Here is a 22580-nt window from a genome sequence, read left to right as displayed (position 1 = left end):
ACAGCCCTGGAGCGAGGCTTGTGCACCTGCATGTTTATATTTGTTTCATGCTGCCAGTGTGCTAGCTCTGGTGCACACCAGTGCCTGGTATCAAGGGTGGGAGATGGGCAGGTGTGTTGTGTTATACGCAGTATAAACTGCACACACATTCAACTGGAAGCATAATTTCAGCGGCACCAGCCAGTGGTCTGCGCTTTCCAGTGTAGCTGAAGCTGCGAGGTCTGGTGAGTTGTGTGTGTGTTATTTTACACACAACTGTTATCCTACAGGTAACAGAGTGACAGAATAGTGCTCCCTGGACATGGGACAACATCAATAAATTCCTGCACAGCGGCACCTGCAGCAAACTGCCTGCCTCAGTAGCACAGACAAGGCCTTGCAGCATAAGAAAATAGTCGAAGGAGCTGAGGGTGGTCCGAAAGTAAAAACTTTTCTTCCTGCCAGTCAGTGTATTAGTATCTAGATTATTCGCTATTGATGGCATTACAATAAGAATTAGAGCGAAATCTGGTTTCACTGCTATGTGTCTGATATGGAGAAAGCTATATTTTAAATAAATCATGATAGGCTGGAAGTTTGTGAACAGTACAGTGCATGATACTCAGTGATTAATAAAGCATTCTGTCGAGAGGGGCAGTGTAATGAGGCGTGTGCAGGCAAAGGATTTGCTGATGCTGGCAGGGCGCATGCGGCTTCCGGAGCTTTAATGACACAGAACGCACAGGCTTGTGGGGAAAGTGTTTGGATACTCATACTCGCTCCTACCTTTCCCAGTACCATCTTCTCCCTATCACACCCATCCAGTCCCTTCTGCAAAGGACACCATTGCAGTCACATGCGCCTTGATGAATACCCCCCATCCCTGCCACTGTGACTGTCGCCACTGCTACCTAGTACAGTGCCCCTCTCTCCACAGTGGCCTTCTCCCGCTATCACAGTGCTCCTCTATCCACAGTGCCTTTTTCACCTGTATCTCAGTGCCTTCTGCCTGCAGTTCCCTTCACCTCCATATCACAATGCCCCTCCCTGCCACAGCACTCGTTATTCCTGTTACAGTGCACCTTGGCTCCAGCCCTCGCTCTCACAGCCATCCCTCCCCACCATCGCTTTGTATTAAAGCTTGCCTTGGGCCCTGAGCATCCATACTTTACGAGTTTGCACATGAGACCACAAAGCCCTTCTCAGTCTTGGCCACTCAAACCAGGAGACTTTCCCAAAACCCCCAACCAGAGAGAGGATACATGGGGAATTTATCAGTTTCGACCTGGAGAAAAATAGCATTGATTCAAAACATGCTATCAGAGGGGCGAGGCTGTGTTGGGTGGGCTGTAACTCCCCCCAACCCCTACAAGCCTGTTGAGATCTATCGCCCCACATTGTCTCTTCACCTCCAAAGACCCATGTCCTGTAAACCCCTGCTGCATACTTACAGCCTTATGTCCCTGTTGGACAGAGATCAGAGTTTTGTCTAGTTGCACTTTTGACTGTAGTGCAGAGGGGTAATGTAGAACATGTAGCATGCAGATGACACAACTGTATTTACGTGGATAGCTCAGTGGGGTTCTGTTTTTTGTCACAGACGTCCTTTTGTTACTAGCTGATCATAAAACCTAATATAGCACAGCCGACAGACTCAGTTGAATTTTGTATGCTTTATTAGTTAAAAAAGTGATTGTGTAGATTTCCGACGCCGACTGGATTGGAACGCGGCTGACGGCGCTAGTGCACAACGGGAAACCGCCGCCAGGTATTGACCGCGGCACTCGCCGCCAGGATTCTAACGTGGCTGAAGCCGCTTGTGTATCGCGGCTCCCGCCGCAACGATTGAAACGCGGCTGAAGCCGCTTGTGCATCGCGGCTTCCGCCGCACCGACTGAAACGCGGCTGAAACCGCCTGTGTATCGCGGCACACGCCGCAAGAACTGAGACGCGGCTGAAGCCGCTTGTGTATCACAGCTCCCGCCACAAGAACTTGAAGGCGGTTGATGCCATTTAGGATACACGGCAACCGCCGTTAGGAATTCCACGGCCAATACCGCTAGGAGAACACTCATCCAGGCCACCGCTGATGGTGGAAGAAAACGGCCCGAGTTGCCGATTTATTTTCAGTAAGACACGCGGAATGAGACGTGATGGATCACAGTGAAGGAACCGTAACTGCTGGATGAACTTGGCTTGGGAACAGTTACTCGAAGACTTCTTCATACAAACTTGCAGTGCATGAATCCTACACCAGAGAGCGCCAGAGAGCACCGAGCTGTGTGAGCAGTGAGATCAAGGGCGGCGTGCAGGGCGGCAACCGAGTCCCTGGCTCCCCGTGTCTCACTGGAACTGTTCATCAAGAAGCACCTGGAGCAGCACAGCGCGTGGAGGTAAGCTGTGGAGGGAAGCGCGGCCGCCGATAGAGGCGGCTGCGAAGTAAGAGCCCGGGGTGCGGACCGAGGGGCTGCCCGACTAGGTCTCTCAGCCTGCGGTTCCCCCGTGCGCCCCGCTTGCCTGCCCCCCCACCCCCCCAAGACGCGCAAGACGCGCAAAGAACCACAGAAAAACTATCAAACCACAGTCCCACAGTGAAACTCTTTGCTATTCTGGTAGCCCACCAGCATTGTCAAACGGAGCCTCTGCCGCCCATGCAGACATCCCTTTCAGGTCTGGTTACTGCTGTCCTTAAAATTGACCCCTGAAGCCTCCTGAAGCATCCGAACTTCCTCTGCCAAGTGAATAGTTGGGAGTTCACATTGAGCAAAGAACAAAGCCTGTGCAACCACCCCAGCCTCTAGAGACAGTAGAGACAGGCGACGAGGTGCCGTTAGAAAGATCTAAAGACCCAGCGCAGTAGACCCCCCTGTTATTCGTGTGTGCGTGTAGACTTAGACACATACATAAGTCACACAAGTCAAGTACAGGTGACATAATCAAATAAAGAGGCTCACTGGCTCGAACTACATCGCGCCGACCCCCAGTTAACGGCACCCAAAGATGTTGCTCAAAAAGACTCAGTCTAGCACGGAGGAGGCGGAGGTGAACCTTGAATGCCCAGCACAAAGAAGGATAACAAGGAGCATAAGCTCTCAAAAAACCCAGGAAACAGTTAATGGCAACTCCCTTCCCCAAGGACTCATTACACATTTCTTTCAGGCTTCTAGTGGCTTAACCGCCTGGGACGATAGACAACGAGAGAGCGCCTCCACACCGGGGCCACTAAAGACCTATGAGGACCAGAGAGGCCATAATTCTTGCGAGTTTGCCATCACGGAGAAAATCGGGAGTCCCAAAGCATGTCTTCAGCCCGCCGTCAGGGCGAAGAGCCCGATCAGGATTACAGCCGATATTCACGTGAGACCCACAGTGGGGGCAAACGCGGAGGAAGACACCGAGGAACAAAACAAGGCACTTGCAGCCACTTCTCCAAAGAGCATAGGCAAGCAATTGCACACATTGGAGATACCTCGGGTAAAACAGAAGACAACCTCACCTGAAATGGCCACACTAACAACATCATTTCTGCATAAAATTAGAACAGTCCATTGAACGAACACTCGAAGCAACACCAATAAATCCAGGAAAAATTGACGTCCTGAGAACACCACAAACCGAGGGATGGAGTCCGTTGGGCCGAACCCCTCAGCAAAATGTAACCGAAGAAGCCATCCTCAAAGAATTAAACCTGTCTGCCATAAGAGAAGTTCAGGATACAATGGCCAGAGCACTGTTATGGCAGTCCACGAAGATGGAAGTACAAATCGATCTGCTGTACTCAATTGCCCAGCATCTGGCGCGCCAAGACGACAAGTTGGCAAAACTAGAGGCCCTATTTGACGCCCACAACACCAATGCGGCTAACACCAACTCCTGTGCTGCCATAATAGAACAAGCATTTGCAATGCAATAGGTCTCGCATTCACGAGAGTTTGAGCTATTACAATTGCAAATAACAATGCCTTTTATTTTTGTTTTCATTTTAAAAACATAAAGGGGATTTGTCATTTACAAAACCAATAGCTCCAACTTTCCTACTGCGAGACCTATTGGCAACGCCAGTGTTATTTCTTCCTTTTACTCCCATTCCTTTACTACGTATTTTGTAGTATAGGAATGTGTGGTAATGGCTATACGTGGTAACCATGCATACGTTGCAAAGCATGCGTGGAAACAGCTGCGTTGTAGTGGCTGTTTCCTGTTTAAATCTAGGTAAAGCCTTCTGAAGTGACTTTCGTGACATTAGGATAATGTCATACTAATTGAGGCGAACAAATCCACTGGCCAGAAAAGTATAATTGGATCCTGTGGTTTTCAGTTCTACCTAAGATGAGCCAGCGCCATGTGATAATGACAACTGGTAGTGTGTAGTATACCTTTACTGAAGAAGTATTTATGGGGTTGGACTATTGATTCTCCAGTGATTCAAAACTGAAAGGATGCAAGTGATTTTCGCACTTGTGTAGAGAATGAGATGGTGCCTTCTGCCCCTTGGATAATTTACTTGTATGCAGTGTTGCTTAAAATAACATCCACGACCTTGGATTTGTGAGTTCTGAAGAAAGAGGAAGTAAAGTTCCATGAAACGTGATGGATATGTCAAATACAGGCTCTTGACATTAGCGCCCTTTCACCATTGCAGGGGTTTCCATGAACAGGGGCATCATGAACCTTTTGCTTTAGCAGCTTCAGGAGGCGGGGGGTTCTTGATGGTCATCCTCTGTCTCCAGCTCGGCAGACAAAGGCTCATATTTTAACGTGAAAGGGTGGGTAAGTGAGTGAAAGGGAAAATGGATGGATGTGTGAGTGAGTCAAAGAGTGGGTGGATGGATGAATGGGTGAAAGGGTGAATGGAGACTTTTGCTGATTGAAAAGGTGAAAGGATGGATGAGTGGATGGATGGGTGATAGGGTGGATGGATGGGTGGATGGATGAGTGGAGGTAGGATTGCTGAGCAAAATGGTTGATGGATGACTGAATAAGTGAAAGGGGTGGATAGATGGATGAGTGCAAAAATTAATGGGTGGATTAAGGAGTGGATGGATGATCGTTTAAAGAGTGGATGGATGAGTGAAAGAATGGATGGTTAAGTGAAAGGACGGCTGGCTGAGGGAAAGGGTAGGCGGGTGGTTGAGTGAAAGTGTAGATGGATGGATGGGTGGTTGGTTGAGTGAAAGGATCGATGGATGAGTTAGATGGATGGAGGAAAAGGTTAGGTGAATGGATGAGCCAAAAGATGGATGAATGGCTGGAGAGATGGATGTGTGAAAGGGTGGATGGATAGGTTTGGACAAGGAATTGTGAATCTCCCACTTTAGCAGCTACAATGGGTGTGGAGTTCTTGATGGGGCTCTTCTGTCTTCAGCTCAGCATACAAATGCTCATAATTACAGTGGAAGGGTAGGGTGAGTGAGTGAAAGGATGGATAGATCAGTGAAAGGGTGGATGAATGGGTGAAAGGTTGATGGATGAATAAGTGAAAGGATGAGACTAAGGATGGATGAGTGAAAATTCATGAATGAGTAAATGGGAGGATGGATTGAGTGAAAGGGAGATGGATGGATTGGTTTGGATATTGATGGATGAACAGAATGTTGAAAGACTGGTAATGGATAAAAGGAGGAATGGATGACAATGTAGAGGTGAAATGGCGGATATCAGTGGGTGAATGGAAGGATGAAAGGATAACTAGATAGATGCTTGAATGGAAGAAATAAGAGAGCTCTTCTGTGGATAGCCGTGATGACTTGCTTCACAACATAAGAGCTTTACTTCAAAGTGTAGGGTATTTTAATTGTCTGGCTACTCCCTTGTTCAAGAACCTCGTTATGCACTGTATCCAAGTTGTTTCTTCCTGTCCCATAAGACACCAAATGTTCTAGATCTGCTTTGTGAATAAGGACTTACGGTAATGCGACCGTTAGCACTTACTAAATGACCTAGTAGCAGACTAATGTAGAAAGAATTTGGTAAAGGGTGGAGCAGAGTTTTTTCTTAATCTTTTTCCTATGCTTTCTGGCATAGTATATTTATGCCTCAGGTTTCCTGGCAGTTGGAAGAGTAGGTAACCTAGACTGACAACAGCCGCGTTTGCATCAGTTTAGTAGAGAAGGCTGTGAAGTAAGTACCTGTCTGGGGATAAATTGGAAGCATTAAGCCAAATGGTTGCGAATGGACACCATCAGTGGATGTGGCGGTGAGATATGTGGCCATATCAGCAGCTGTCACAAAGTAGACAGTGTTGCGATTGTCTGCTTTTTGCCTGTTAGTTAGGCCTAATCACTCCCTGTGCCGTTAGTGAGTAATGTTGTAGTTTACAAAGGGAGACCCACGTAGGACTATGAGCCTAGGTGATTATACTATAGTGAAGTAGTGTGTCTCACTGGTTAGAGGCGGCAGACCCGAGAGCAGAGGACGGCCCGGGACCAGGGTTCGATTCCCGGCGCGGCAGGTTTCTGGACCAGGGTCAGCGGACTCGATAATTCTCTCGCCTCGGTGCCCACTCTGATCAGCGATCACACTCGGCGACTCTGGGCATTAGCTTGCCTCATCTTCACTAACGGCCCCACCAGACCCCCGGGGATGCCTGGTCTCACCCTGGAGATACCCATTAAGGGACCATCTCTCAGGGAAGCCAGGAAGGGTTTCGCAGCGGTCGAAGCGCCTTGGGACCCTACGGGTAAGTAGTGCGCTATATAAATGCCTATACATTTACATTTACATTTACTATCTATTGAAATCATTCTCATGATCTAATCATTTCTATCGAAAGCTAGCAATGATTATGTATGCTTCTATATCATTTTTCACAAAATCTACTTATTACTTCTCAATTAACCGTTATTTGGACAACTGATCATACAAAAGAGCCTATAGATGCAGCACTAACAATCATATTTATTCTCAATAGCAACATTAATACAAAATTTGCACAGAAAAGGAAATATTATGTCAAACATATTTGCTGCACCTTCTCTGTAAAACTACATTACTCATTGGCACATCTTAGAAGTGTTGCAGATGTTTTAATTGCCGTAAATTACATTTTGTAACGAAGATGAGCAGATTAAATTGCAGTTTACACATGCATCCGCAACATTTGGCCCCAACCCAGGCATGCTATTTTTTCTGTGGGATTCTAGATCATTTTAGTTTTAACTCACGCTGTCCTCCTGAAATATTTTCAGTGCGCAGCATCCTGCCTTTTTTGGCTTTACTTTTCTTCGAGCACTGTATGAAAACGTGCCTGTGCTTGCGCCTACCTGAACATGATCCCTTTGAAAAGGTGTGTGTGTGTGTGTGTGCAGTGTGCTAAAATAGAACATTCCGAGGGTGAAATGCTCCTTCTCGCAGGTGCAGAGAGCAGCGTTGACCTGCCCCACCCCGTCAAGGGTTAAAGGGAAGCCCCATGTGACCTGTGCAAACTATGAATCATTCCAATAGATCCGTTCAGCTCCTGCCTGCTCAGGCATAAGGCAGATGCTGTTCCCTGGTTGCCATGGCGATGCTGCTTGTACTGTAATAAAGCCCAACCCGAAGCCTTCCTTGGGCAGAGCTCTGCGGCGATTTCACCTACGGCTCATTGTTTCCCCTCCATGGCAGGAAGTGGGAAGGAAGGGGCTGCACGGAGGGACATCTGACACCGGAGGAGGCACAGCTTATTGTAGGTTTCCATACAGATGCCATCCTGTCCGTGAAAACGACGTCATCCTACGCGTTGTAGCACCGTGCTGTGCTATTTTGGATCTTGAGTGTAGGGTAGGTAGGCTCGTCTGCTATGCAGCGCCGTCTCCGGGCTCTCGCGAATGGTTTACAAGCACCACGGGCATGGGAGAGGCGGCAAGCGTCGGCCGGCTCCTTGTCTAACAGCTTATCACCCCCTGCTGCATTCCTCGTTTGTGATGGAGCCCCGCACTAAGCAGAGGGTCTGATGTCATCCCCCAGTCCTCTTGGCAGGCTGCGAGAGACCACACGTCCGCTCTGGAAGCAGGCAGCTGACTGCAAGCGCTGCCCCTGGCTCCGACCTGGCTGCACTCCTCGGGCTTCATCTTCGGCCAGCAGAGATGAAGGCGCCTGTCAGGTGGGAGGCTTTAAAAAGACAGCCCAGAACGTGTCTCTGTCAACTAGGGCCTAGGCTGCGCTGAGCAAGGGGCAGGTTGTGCGGGGGCGTCCCTGCTTCATTCGAATCGACTGCTTGGAAACATAAGAACTTTTCTAAAGCGTTTCACGAAAACCCCTGGAGTGCAAGTTGAACGAGTTTTCTAAACCAGCAACTTTAAACAAGGAAAACCCTGAAAGGAAGGAATTAGGGCTTGCTTTCACCACGGAGCTGTCACACACACTGCTCAATCTGGAGTGCCCGGGAGGGGCGGCGCTGCCCCCGGTGAGCCGCCCGTCCCGGGGGAGCTGCGCTTCGGAAACCACCCCGGCTGAAAGCATCCTTCCAGCCCGCATCCTACCAGCGCGGCAGGAGGAGGGGGCGGGCAGAAAAAGGCTCCCTCTCTCTCTCTCAAGTAAAGTGGCTTACCGGAGCCGGCTCTCTTTGACAAGGAGATACTTTCCCTCTCACATGGCTGGATTCAAAGGCGTGAGGTGAACATACACTTACGTCGAACGCAGTTGGGCAGCAAACACACAAAGGCCAGGAAATATAGCGACATAAGCATACGTAACAAGTCACGTTTAAAGTGCTCGCACGGGTGTGATTGGCCCATGCTGCCGTTTTTGCTGGGGTGCACGACGCACCATGCAGTTAAAATGATGGCGGACCAGAGAGGGAGCATCTCTTCAAGGAGTTCTGCCTCCTGATTGGCTGTTGAAATAAACACTGAATAGAAATCTGTGGTGCGCACGCACCACAGAGGAGCCGACGCGGGAATCGAAACCAGTGGTGTGCGCGCACCAGAGGAGCGGGGTAAGGGAGCTCGAAGACGCCGAGACAAGGTAGGGGATGTGTGTGTAGGGGGGGGGTTCTCTGTGTATGTGTGTGCGTGCGTGTGTGTATGCTCGGCGGGGGCGGGGGTATGTGTGTTTGCACGTGTTGTGAACAGCCTGCCGGAATCGGAGCGCGTGCGACCTGATCCCGGCAGGCTGCTGCTGCGTGCGCGTGCCAGTCTCTTGTCCTCTCCCTTTCAGTCCTTGAAAGCGAGAATGATTGCAATAGTCTCGCTCTGCGACAGCAGGCCTTTGGCCTGCAATCGCAGGGCGAGACCTAAAAATGGGCAAGCTTACCTGACGTTCTAAAGGATATGCTGGCTTTAGTCAAGGGACAAGGAGAGATGACTCCTCAAGTACACGACCGACATGCCCTGAAGACAGTAGATGTCGAAATGACCAATCATTGCATTGCGGTTAGCAGCCCAACAAAAGAGCTACTGGTAGAGCCCTGCAACAACACCACACCGGCAGATCAAGGGAATGGGGACCGTGAGGCCTTGGACCTTGATACTACAAGTGACGTCTCATTCGTCGTTGTTCCTTTGGTGTCAAAGGCTGAAGGTGCTTCGGTAAGCGAAAAAGCTCTGCTGTCAAGGAGGGCCAAAAAAAGATTAAAGAAACAACTGAAGAAATCGAAGAAATCCAAAGCAAAAAGCAGACATATACCACCAGTAACACAAACCTCCGGAGCCACAGAAACCAAAAGCAGCCCTAAACCACTCTTTCCCATCTTCCTTCCTAACAGGACACCAAGGCCAGGAAGCCCAGAGAGGCACCCCCCGTCCTAGGTGAGGCCCAAAGACATCAGTTCTTCCTCCTGGAGGGTCAAATCAATGAGGAGGCCCAACTGAGGCCATCACAGAAGGAAGCGGGTGCACAACCTAGCGCCTCAGGCCCGGTGCGCCAACAAAGGACAGAAACAAACCCTAATTTAAACCAGGGCGAACAGCAAGGACTACCAAGAGCAGAAGGAACACCATACGAGGTGTCAGGCAGACAGAAGCTAGGAGATACATACAACAACCTTCTAAATTTAAACTCAATCCAGGGCGAGCGGCAAGAACTACAAACTGAGGAAGGACCACCGAATGAGGCGCCAGTTAGACAGCAGCAAGGAGTCACCCACATAAACCCTCTAAATTCAAATTATCAGAGGCACATCTTCTTGGGAGAAGAGCAGACTCGACGTTCCACTCAATATAAAAATCAACTAGAAACTTACGAGGTGCTGCTTACTCCCAGATACCTAGCAAAAGGCTCCTATGACATTCTAAATAGGTCTAACATTGTCCGCCTTTTCGGTCACATTGATTCTCTGGCACAAATTACCTCTGAGAAGATCGAGTGGGTGATGTTCAAGAGCCTGGAGACAGACACCCACGGTGACTCCACTTTAGTTGGGTTTGTAAAACAGCAAGTCCAACAGGCTGTCCTCAAGGAAGCGACACAACTCGCAGAATGGGGTATTGAAGTCACCGCCCTTAGGCCACCAAAATATCCACACGTCCTGACGCCCACTCATTGTCCTCAAGAACCTAAATCTGTCCTCAAAGGCACAAGATCCACCAGCCCAGATGAGGGGACGAAAGCAGGGAGACAAAGAACCCCGCTAAAAATTAACATCCTGCTAAAAGATAGGCAGCGGAGAGTGCAGTGGTCTCAGCAAGGACTGGACCACAGGATGGACACATGGAGACAGGGTCCCTAACCAAACAGACATACATGGAAACAGAGCACGCCTAAACCCACCTAGGGGTCAAGATCGCAACTTAACCATCATTTCATGGAATATAGCTGGGCTAAGTAACATTTTTAGGGACATGGCCACCCGCGACTACCTCGCACAGAGGGACATATTGTGCATTCAGGAGACCTGGGCGAGGACTACCACCCCAATTGGGGGCTTTTGCGAACATTTTAAATCAGCAACCAAAAGGACGATCTTTGGGCGCCCGTCTGGGGGCCTTTCGATCTTCGTAAGCCATGCCTGCAAATTTAAGACCACTGAACTAAACTTGGTGACTCCTGACCTCCAGGCCATCACTATAGAGGGGTTGAAATCGGGTCAAAAGCCCGCCCTCTTTTACTAATCAATTGCTACGTCAACCCAACTAAATATCAAACACCCCAGGCTATGGAACCACTCGCTACCATCCTGGAAGATCTACTCATAAATCATGTGTATCACGATATAATAATTGCGGGCGACTTCAACATAAGAGGCCTGGGTCTGACCACCATTACACCCCCCAGCAAGAAGTTAGCCCCCCTGATTGAATTTCTCTCAAACTTCAATTTGCAATCAACACACGGAACACAAAAAATGAGCAATCCCGCATGGACTGCTATCCCACTTTCAGGAATGTTTCCACTATAGACTATATCTTCACGAATGAAGGGGTGGCCCACAAACTTTGTGACTTCACTGTAGATGACAGAGATGAAAGCGACCACAGGCCCCTCTGAGCCACATTTAACCTGGCACGGGAACAGGTGGACTCTCAGGTAACAATCGGAGTAACCACAGGCGAAGAACATCATCTAGTTCTCAAAAGAATCAAATGAACGTCCAATCTTGGCCACAGACTGACTGATTTTGTAGCCAGTAGGGAGGCTGAATTCAGGTCACAAGATATAGAGAACATCACACACTTCTGGGGAACACTGACCAAGGATTTAATGAAGTGCTTGGGTAACACCAACCAACTAAGACACCGCCATAATAACACCAGGCCAAGACAATTAAAATCGCGGAGTATAACACGGAGCAAGCGCTCACTTAACATGGCAATCAGGGCAACAAAAAAGAAGGACGATTATCTGCAAGGGAGGGTTTCCACCTGCGCCCTACGAGCCAACTATAAAAAGAAAGTCTGGGAGTTGAAAAGGCAGCGCGCTGAACAAAACTGTCTCACAGTGTTCTCTTTAATTAAAGAAAAAGATAACAGCAAGCTATGGCGCTTCATCAACAGCCTGACTTCTAGCGGAGTGCACAAGGAAAACAGTGTCGCAGGGAATGTGTGGGAACAGTATGCCAAGCGGCTCTACACCTGTGAGCCAAACGGGGCTAACCCTGGAAGTCTAGAGTGGTCCAAGGCGGCTGCCGCAACCATCAAAACTCAAAGCTTGCCATCTGTAGCCCCAAGACATAGTCGACATGCAAAGTACACAGAGGAGGAGGTTTTAAAGTACATTAAGGCAACCAGAACCGATGGAGCTCCTGGCCCAAATGGAATCCCTGCCCAGGTTTTTAAAAATGCCTCAGCCTTCTTTGCAACAACACTTACTCCTCTATTTAATCATTCATTCGCTACTGCGACCCTGCCAACTTCCTGGAAAGGCTCAGTCCTATTTCCCATTTACAAGAAGGGTGATCACTCGAACCCTGCCAACTACAGGCTTATAGCCCTTTTAGACATAGAAGCCAAGGTTTACGCCTGTCTTCTTTTAAGGGACTTGGAGGCCTGGGTGGACAAAAATGGCATTCTCCCGCCCACATAGACTGGCGAAGAAGGCCAATACGAGGGATAAGCTGCCACTGTTTTGTTGTTTTATAGACTATTCTACGGCCCTCGATCGAGTGATCAGAAGCCGACTATGGGCAAAACTTGAGTCCTGGGGGCTTCCACAAGTCCTGCTAAAAGCTATAAAAGCACTCTATGAGGGGACATGGGTCCAGGTGAAATTAAGTCCAACAATCACAACAGCAAGAATCGAGACCAACTCTGGACTTAAGCAGGGGTGCGTTCTGGCCCCCCTACTTTTTAACCTGCATACAGCTGACATGGGGCAAGCCCTGAAAGACGCCAACTTAGTACCGCCAAGATTGGGGAAGCTGGTCCTGGGAACGCTCCAGTACGCTGATGACATGGTGGTCATGGACCACACCATGGTGGGACTTCAAAGAGCTTTAAATAGCCTGGCGACGTACAACAAAGAAAATGACCTACTGACAAACGTTAGTAAGACCAAGATAGTAATCTTTGGCAAATATCGGCACAAAAAAGAAGCAACATGGATCCTGGGGGAGAACCTAATCGCTACTGCCCCATCCTATAACTATCTGGGAGTTTGGGTGTCAGAGAGGGCCACTGCAGCTAAACATCTAAAGGAGCTAAAACCAAGAATAGATAAAACAATTCTGTTTTTAAGACGCCTAAGCTATCGCTTGGCCAGCCCCTCAGCAGTACCAATGTTGACAGTACTCAGGGCAAAACTGATTCCCTCCATTACGTATGGCCACATTGCCTACCCAGGTTCATTTGAGAAAGTGGTCAATGCGGCCCAGGCAAAAGCGTATAAGTTGGTGCTACAGGCCCCTAGACAGGCTAGGAATAACAGGCTAAGGCTAGAAATAGGCCTGAATCGACCGGAGTTGGCATTACTGGGGGACCTGATAAAATACTACATCAGAGTACTGAAAGCGCCCAAAAACACCCTAAAGCATTTCTTAAAATCTACATTTGGTGAAGTGGGCTCTCCATGGCACTCTAAGCTGGCACAAGGCATTGATCTATTGAAAATTGAGGGTAAGAGCTTGCACCTCAATGAAATACCATACTCAGCCTGGGCACAAGCCGTAAAGCGTCAAGTCCAGTCCATCTCGTTCGAGCTTGATCTTCTATCGCTACGGCACAACCCATTAACGTTGGCCCTGGATAAGTCTTATACTCTCGGGAAACCCCAACCATACCTGCGAGACTCACTAACAACTCATGCGAGAAAGAAAATCCTGTATCTGCGCCTCCTGGCTCTCATGATCACGGACTTTAATCCAAAATGGGCACGAACGGACGATGCCATCGCCTGTCGATTATGCAACTACCGCAGAGAGTCATGGTTACACCTGCTATGTTGCTGTACAAAGTTGGCCAGCGATCGTCATCGTCTGCTGTGCCCGGCCTTACGGAATCTAGGCCATAGAACATGCAGAGAGGCCTCGGACTGGTGCTTCTCAGAAACTAAGACCCGCCTATTAGCCAGGGTCGGTAAGTTCACTCACCAAGTCAAAATGGCACTCGACCTCCATCAAAAGGCCATAGATCCTAAGAGTCTCGACACTGTGTAAGAAGCACCATCTGGAGCACAAACGAGTGTCAGTCTACAGCTAACTTAGGGAGCTCCCGCTAAGTAACTGGAACAACTGGACCCAGAAACTATACCAGGGTCGTACAAGGGTCCAATGAAGAACCCATCCTTGGTGATGCGCAGTGAAAACGTTCATGTCATACCTCCACACTTTCCCAAGACTCTAATTGGCGTGAAGCTAAGGAACAGACAAAAACTTTCCTTCTTCTAATAGAACTTCGATTGGACAAAAAGGGGCAAAATTAGCCATTATTCTATTTTAAAGTTGTACATATGGTTTTACTGGGCGACGGGCACATTGGGGGGGGGGGGTGATGTTCTTTGTGTTTTATACTGTAAAGATTTTAAGTAATCGCACAGTTTAATAAATAATTATAGGTAAAAAAAAAATTATAGTTAAAAAGTGTGTGTGGAAGTCTCTCTGAATGGAGTTGAATGTCTGACTTTGTTTGAAAATAGGTGGCAGTGGGATTTCGTGACTTATAGCCTGATCATGTAATAGAACTATTTGTTTGAAGCATATGAGCGTGGTTCTTCATCAAAGCGTAAACCCAATGGTATAACTGAGACTTTATTATGTTTTATCAGGAATACCTATTATTTTGAGGGCATAAAACTTAACACAGTTAAAGAATAGCTATTGTGTGTCTTGGACAACACTGCTATGCATTGATGAGACAGGCCAAAAATGATACACTCCTGTAACCCCTCAACTTTACATAGTTAATTACTATATATTTAATAAAGCAGAGGTGTACTCTTTTCTTGCTCTCCCTCAGTATCTGCTTTTCTTTCTCCCCTTCCTACCTCACTCCTTTCCTTCTCTCCAATCTTCCTTTACTTTCTGCCCTACATCCGCATTTTTACTTAATCACCACCTCCCCTAATTAAATGCTTGTTCACCTTTCCATCTTTCTCTTCCACTCTACTCTTCCATGCTCCTTGTTGTCCACTCTTCTTCCCTTGCTTTTCTCCTCTTTTCACTTTTCCTTCTCATCACGTTCCGCTCCAATCTTGTAATCCCAATCCCTGCTTTCCACATTTCTCTTCACATTCTTTGTCTACCGTATCTATCTTTGCTTTCGGACCTCTTCTCCTCCATCACTGTCCCTTTTAATGTATTCCTTCTTGCACATAAGTGTATATCCACGTCAGGAAGCTGTGTTCTATCTCAGGGTCATAAATTGAAATCTTGGTGAAGCTACTCAATCTTTCATCTTTAGATCTTTTAAATCTTTAGATAAAATTAGTGCAATTGAGCTGGATAACAACATTTTTAATTTGGTGTCAAAGCCCCCTCTAGTGAATATGTGCTTTACAAACATACGTGGTGTGTTTCTCCTTCTATCCCTTAATTTCTTCCTTTCCATTCTTTTCTTTTTTCCTCCTCCTTTCATCCATTATTTATTTCCTTAATCCAGTGCTACTCTACCTGCCTGTATTTTTTGCTGTCTTCTTTAATGTATTCCTTCCTTCATTCTTTCCTTTCTTTTAAACAGCACAGCACAGTACAAGCACATTTTCTTTCATTTGCAAAGCTGCCTCGACTCCTCCAATTTCGCTGCATTTTGAGATTTACACACATTCTCTAATTTTAGTTCACATTTAAGTTGTTGTCATAGGCTTCCTACATGTTATGTTATATTGATTTGTATAGCACACTAATCACCCAGGAGGGTATCCAGGGGCTTGGCTGGTGTGAGGTGCCTGAGGTGCTTTTGTGAATAGCCAGGTCTTCAGCTTCTTTCAGAACTCAAGAAGTGAGGAGGTGGCTCTGATTTGTTGAAGCTTGCGGATGCGGGTGAAGCCAATAAAGGAAGTGGGTGGAGCTGGGGAAGTGGGTGTGGCCTCTATAAAAACTGTGAGCACCTGCACTTCATATTTTACAAATTAAGCACTGAGAGGCTGTAGCCTAACGGCGAGAGCGTTCGACCTCGAAGCTGGGGAACTGGGTTCGAGTCTCGGCAGGGACGCTCAACATCCAGTGATTGTGGGCAAATCACCTAATCTCCCAGAAAAATGAATGTGTATGTCTGTAATGCAACTGGGGCTTATGTAAAGTGCTCTGATATATCTCTGATATAATGTCAAGTTTGCGCTTTATAAAACTCTATTAAAAAAAATGCACTTGTGCATTTCACATTGGAGTCACAATTTAAAAAGGATTCGAATTCTAATAAATCCCTAAGGGTTTCATCCCAGGATCTGTCTGATTACAGTGATGAGCAAGTGGTACAACGCCAGCTTGATGCTATGCCAGGTGTTGTGCTTAGACAGGTCTCCATCAATATGACTGCATCAGGTTTGCAACATAGGAGCATAGGTGCTACATGTGTACCCCACCCTGTGGTGGTCATTATGGTGGTTATTGGTAACTGGATGTAAGTATCCTCCCACTGAGACCACAAGAAGGGTGGGTGTTCGTTGGAAGGAAGGGTCAGATTTTTAGGAGACTTCTTTTTGTACACTTTACCATCTTAGACACATGACTTTATATCAGTAAGTCATCATAAAATGTGAGCACCTGTAAATGTTTTTTTTTATAATGACGCCCACTGCAAACTTTCTAGGATTATCAAGGCAATTGTTAATGCCTTTTTTTTCAAGTTATGTACTAGATCATCCCTGCAGCTTTATTATGTTAATCTGTTGCAGTATTCACATATTTTGGGACATGTGACGAGGCTTATTGGCCTGATCAGTCTGGCGTAGGTATTATTATGGATTGTGTAACATGATTTAAATGTTGTTTAACATACAGTGCCAATAGAAGCTTATTTCTTCTACCAATTTGCATTTGCGTCACTATTACTATATACGATTAATGCCTTTGACATCTCCACCCCTCTCACTTAGAGCTCAGACATGGGAAACATCGGTTACATCGCAGTGTTTACACCGCAATACATTTACAATGCGGGCATTACAATGTAAGTCATTACAATGACTTGCGCTGGATGGCGCTCTAAGCTAAGGAATAGTGTGATTTACTATTCCAACACCTTCCCTATTGTAACGTAGTCTGGAGTTGGAAAAGTAAATCATACTATTCGTAAGTCCAGCGCCCTCCAGCGCAAGTCGTTGTAACGACTTGCGTTGTAATGCCTGCGTTGTAAAGGTATCGCAGTGTAAACACCGCGATGTAACATTGTATATTCCTCAGACATGCCCTATCACAACCTCTGATGAAGGAAATAATCTCAAACAAGATTTACTTAAAAATCACGGAGGGGAGGGGGGAGGGCTTACTGGTCAGTTCTAGGTTCCTCCATTGAATCTTGCTACACACCAACCTGAAAAATGAACTAAATTTGTCTTTTAAAAAAAAAAAAAAAGAAATTCTCTATAAAGCCTTTCCAAAGAAGCCTTTTTACAGTTTTCTAGTGGCCACGCGCAGTCCAATCCTCACTCCTAGCAAAGGACACAGCACAACAGTGTATGCTTCTCACTCCCAGCAATGGACACAGCACCACGAAGAACATTTCTCTGTGTGATGGGCCTCATTGCGAGTGCACGGGCACCATCCTACTAGGTCCGCCCCTATAGGTACCAGTGCCGGGGGCAGCGTAAATGGGCATTACAAGCGGGACCCAGAGGTTTCCCTTAGAATTGAAGAATTACCTACTGAATTGGTAATTCCATTCTCGATTTCCCTGGTTAAACCTCATTACTTCTCAGGATTTCTAAGGAAGCCATATCACTATGCGTGAAAATATCCAGAGGCATAGGATAGCTTAGACTGTGATCATAAGCATATCTTCAAGGTAGGCATATGTTGAGTTAGGAAAATTAAATCTATTTTTACACTCGTCATCACAACATAGTAGTACTTGATAGTTGATTTTCCTGCAGAACGATATAGTAGTACTGGACATTGTGGTATACAAAAGGCGATCCTCTTCCTGTAGCTGAATAAAACATACTATTCATGGGCCTAGTATGAAGCTAGTAATGTGTTTTAGAGGTTATGAAAACCTCATTACAGAGAAAAGAAGAAATCAAGTCTTTACTGTAATATATTTAGCCGCAGCATCTACTATTACAGCTGAATAATAAACTTCCACACATCCGAAAGTTTAGACAACTCCTTTAATTTTGAGAAAAAAATGAATACAGTCAAGCTCCAAAACCAATGAACTTCCCGGTTCTCCCAAATTCATTTCTTAGGAATTGCTCAGTTACAAGCATCTTGATGCAACACAGATCTCTCAAACGTTTTCAGTAAATTCAGCTATGCAGTGTGAGCTAATAAAATATATCAAATTAAATAAACAAATACTCAGATCAATGAAAGGATATTAAAATATGTTTACCATGTTATATTATTTACAATAAAAATAATTACCTTGGCATGTATCATTTTCTACCTTACGATGCCTTGTTGGTTTATTGTCTCTCAGTGGCATCTCCTACCCGGTGTGGGAGTTCAATAAATGCCAGGAAATGTCTGACAATGAGGTCAGAATCCATCAAGTAAAATGTATCCATGAGAACATTCACACGTTCTCTGTGTGACACAGACAGTTCTCTGTGTGTCATGTTCTTTACTTGTTCCTAATGTCTGAGATCACTCTTAAACTCAGTCTTCTGCCATATATAATTGTTATCGGTATAAACGATCTGTAGCAAACTTTCGAGGCTTTGAAGCAAGAATACTACAGAAATTGCACATTTTTAAAGACCAATTTGATATTGCCACAGCCAGGTTTTTTTTCAAGGGAATGCTATCAGATTTCACAATACCTGTCTCAGGGGTCTCATAAAAATGACCTAGTCTGAGAAACAGTCACGAGTTAAATGTCTACGTCTTTGTTTCTACAACTGGGATTGTGTCAGGGTTTGGTCTCAAAAGAAATAGGTGTCAGACAATCCGCGTAGATCGAGTTTAGAAACCTCCACCTTCCTGGAGAAGGCCACAGACACTTGCGACTCTGCAGCACTGGAATGTTCAATCAAAGGGGCTAATTGTGAGTCTGGCAGTATATGGACTGCCAGCCTCGCAGGAGTGTCGTGGTGGCGGTCTTCCGACTACCCTATTACAACTAGGGTGGTCGGGCTGATCTGGGACCCCCGCAACCGCCAGGGATCCGAGATCCCTGGTGGTGGTGCTGTGGTCTTGAGACCGCAATATGCTTAGCGGAACCGTCACGGTCCTGCTAAGCATATTATGAGTTTCCTCTCCGCCGCGGTATTCATGGGCCTGGGATGCATGTGTGTCCCCCTGTGTGCATGTACCCCAGTCCCTGCAGGGCATGGACTGCAGCAGTCCATGCCGTGCAGGTACTGATTTTGACATTCCCATTGCTGTGCTATTTCATGCCTATTTCATAGACACCACTGTGTGAACGCCAAAGAACTACTCGCCAGACCAGGAGTAAACTCCTAATCTGGTAGGCGGTTCAACCACAGGTTTGGCAGTGCGGCAGCGGGGTGGTCCAGCTCCCACACTTCCAAACTCGTATTCAGGCCCAAAGTGTGTAGAGCACAACAACTACTCAATAAGTGTCCCATCACTAACAGTAAATCAGAATCTCAGCTAATACGTGAATCTAGACAGCAGACCCAAAGAGCCAGGTTTTGAGTGAACATTTAAAGGCCTGAATGTCCTCTGGGGCATGAAGCTGTTGCGGGAGGGTATTCCACTCCTTTGCAGCCAGGTAGGAGAAGGGACTGCCACCTCACTTTTCCTCTGAATTGAGTAATCCCCACAAGCAGATTAGGTCTCCTTCTCCTGGATTGAACCAACTGGACCAAAGTTTTATTTTCTAGTGGTTTGTAGGGGATGCCCTAAATTTAAATATGGTGTCTCCGATTACAAGCATTAATTATGGTAACGTTGTATGCTATAGTGTCATGTATGTGTGTTTTACTGTCCTTGTGTGAAAAGACTTTCCAAATCAAAGCATTTCTCCAACATCCTACCATCTCCATTGTCGTTTTTTGATGATAGCTTCAGCATTTAAATGACCAGTTTTTAAAAATATTTTGCTGGCTTCCTTGTTCAAATATGTCCAAAATATTTCACAAGATGTAGCCTATAGTCTAGTTTCCTGTTCATGTGTGTTTGTGTTGGGTGGTTCTGTTCAATAATCAGTTCAGTTTCCTATTAATAAATGTCTTTCTTTTCTGATCATCTCCCCAACAATTTTAAACAAAAAGCTTCACGTTCAAAATTTGAAAAACCTTCCATATAGACTTATTTTTAATGGCAATGTTCCAGTAAACGATGGAAGGTAGAGTTCAATTAATGCACCTCTCTATTCTCTGTTGAAGGACCAATTTCACGTTTGCAACCCTGCACCACTAGATTTTAGGAACCCTATTAGCCATTAACCTTTCATTTTACAAAAATGTTGTCATAGGTTAACTTCACTGTAAGTGACAACATTCTGTCTTTCACAAGGAGAGCATCCACACATAAAGTAGTTCCCTTCAGTTGCAGCAACTATTATGGCAATATGTGCTTTTTTAAGACCAACACATCATTTTATTTGTACCCATTTTGTTTTGTATATGTTCAAGGTTCCAGTAGCTCCTCCAACAATATAGTGTTAATAACACCATGACAAAAACAAAGCCAAAATGTTGACACCCAACAAAAGACCTATTGGCTTTGCCACCTCTTGTTAAGATAGAAGTGAATGAGTTTTGTTAGCACGTTCCTCTGTACATAGTCGTATATTTTGTGTGCCTTTCTCATGTCAGGTGCATAATTCCTGCTTTTGAGAGTTGAACCCTTGGGTGGCTCTGCGTTGTTGGCTTCATGAATTCTACAGGCAGATAAAGATCCCCAAGCTGCTAGCAGAGGAACACATAAAATAGGAGTTACACGACCTTTGGCCTCGTGGGAGCAATTAAGAGAGTCACATTTCATAGGGCCTAAATGTGTAAGACACACTCTAAAAACAACATTCCCAACAAACAAATACAGCTGAAACGCTAGATGGACCTCTACATTGTCACACACTGAATTATTTGGCAGTCTTCAGGGAAAGAGACACTGGGATAAGGGAACCAAATCGCTTATGGGGACTGGCCCATAGGTAGACCTCAAGTTGCCAGTGACATTTGAATATTTTTTATTTTATATCTATTTATAGATAGATATATATTTTAGATCTCCCCTTTAGACATATTGATACTGCTGCTAAGAGATGCCGAGGGTTTAGTGCATCCAAGTCACTTAATAGTCCAGAGGAACAGAAATAAGAAAACCTGGGCTAGAGAAGAGGAAACCAAGTCCATTAGTGAATATCATTAATTAATGACGGTCTCCCTCCTCGTGCCTTTGAGAGACTTTGAATGGACTAACAAGGCACTGTAGCGCTGCTGGCATGCAGTGTAGCTGTGAGAATGAGGAACAGGGGAAGGTGAAAGGGATTGACCTTTCTGTTTTTTTCTCTTGACTTGCAATCTTGCCTGAAAGTTTCAGTTGTTTGAAAACATTGACTACTGGGTAAAAAGAAGTAAGGAAAACACCTAGTGAAAGAGAATCTGCTGTAGTTTAGCTGACCCTTAGCCTTGAAAACAGTGGGGTATACATCAGCCATCATTAGCATTCACTTTTAAAAGATATCCTTCCTAATGCTATATATTGTTTTTGACTGATGGCTGTTTTTAGTGTCCATAAATATTTTACTTCATGACTATGCCACAAACAAAACAATTACTTCTAAAGTGATCTTACTGTGCATTTAAATAAAGAGAACAATATTTGGCAGTGCCAATAAGTCTGGCTTATGAATGAAAGTTTCCTCTGTATCAGTGATGGGTTTCGGCACTCAAGAATTCATCATATATGCACTATGCCACTCATCTTTGCACTCCTGCATCCATTCCTCAGTCCACTGACTAAGTCCTACATGCCATTCACCCTCCACACAACCACAATAAAACACACACAAACACAACATCATATGCAAGATAAATGAAAAGAATAAAAGTAGAAAAAAGAAAACATGATGCCATCTAATCATGGTTGGCATATGCTTGCAGTAACTAAACTAAACATAGCACAGGGTGTCCGTCATGCAGAGGTATGGTAAATAGTCACACGTGACACAATAATCATTGCTTCCTCTCTATGTGATTTTATTTAAGCATTATCTTTTTGACCAATCTGAACAATTTGAAATTGCCACTATGCAGGTTACAGAAGTGACCTGAAGGATAACATCCCTGGAGAGCTATAGTATCCTCTTAAGAAATTAACTGGGAACTATAAAAGGAGAACATTGAAAACTAAAGGAGTGGTCAACCAGCCCTGACACTAAAGCATACTTATTCTCGTGTGGATGTACAAATGTGATCAGAAAATGCTGTTATTTACAGGGCAACAGAGCCAGTGACTGATTGGAACTGAACCAGTACCCTATGCAGTTGCCACATCCTCTAAACCAGGAATTGATTATGGATTGATATTGTCCATAATGTACCATTGTTTTAGCATTCCAAGATGGCCAACATGTTGGTTCTAAAGACTATTTAAAAACTTCAATATTGGCAAATACACTAATCAAGACCAGCACCATATCTATCTATCTATCTATCTATCTATCTATCTATCTATCTATCTA

General features: G+C 45.6%; 1 protein-coding gene across 2 annotated transcripts in view; it reads left to right on the top strand.

Moving 5' to 3' along the window:
• The window catches only part of HDAC9 (histone deacetylase 9), a 2824806-nt gene that overhangs the window by 337742 nt on the left and 2464484 nt on the right, over positions 1-22580 (top strand). The gene's annotated exons all lie outside the window — the stretch shown is intronic.

The sequence above is a fragment of the Lissotriton helveticus genome, chromosome 10, assembly GCF_964261635.1.
Source record: "Lissotriton helveticus chromosome 10, aLisHel1.1, whole genome shotgun sequence".
NCBI classification, from domain to species: domain Eukaryota; kingdom Metazoa; phylum Chordata; class Amphibia; order Caudata; family Salamandridae; genus Lissotriton; species Lissotriton helveticus.
Note: the sequence above shows the minus strand (reverse complement) of the source record. Positions and strands in the feature narration are given on the sequence as shown.